Source organism: Loa loa (assembly GCF_000183805.2).
Source record: "Loa loa unplaced genomic scaffold supercont3.44, whole genome shotgun sequence".
Lineage (NCBI taxonomy): Eukaryota > Metazoa > Nematoda > Chromadorea > Rhabditida > Onchocercidae > Loa > Loa loa.
Genome location: NW_018108224.1, coordinates 214,656 through 215,238, shown reverse-complemented (window position 1 = coordinate 215,238; position 583 = coordinate 214,656).

The window sequence follows — 583 nt, the reverse complement described above, 5'->3', positions numbered from 1 at the left end:
TTATTATTATTATTATTATTATTATTATTATTAATTATTATTATTATTATTATTATTATTATTATTATTATTATTATTATTATTATTATTATTATTATTATTATTATTATTATATTATTAATTATTATTATCACTATCACTATTATTGTTATTAATTATTATTATTATTATCATTATCGATCACAACATCAGCAGTAATAAGTAGTTACAGACTTCCACATAGGTGAAAAGGCGATCACAATGACGTTTGTCCGTATCATTCTGATCGCATTTTCAACAAATAACGTTATTGCATCAATACACGTCCATAGTAACAGACCCGTTCTTAATCCATTTTCCAACAACTCCACGGGTGTGTCACAAACATTCAACAAAATGCATTTCCCTGCGTACTATCCTTGTCCTGTTTACACAACTTATCTGTTCCATACATCCGTTCACTCCATCTTCTTCCGATGTTTTCTTTTTTTTTAACTGTGGAAAAGAAAACTGATTTTTGTGATGATTTTCCCTTCACATTTACTTTCCCGCGGAAAGTTCAATTATCCCGTCAAGTGAATTTCTATCAACTAAAGGGAAAGAG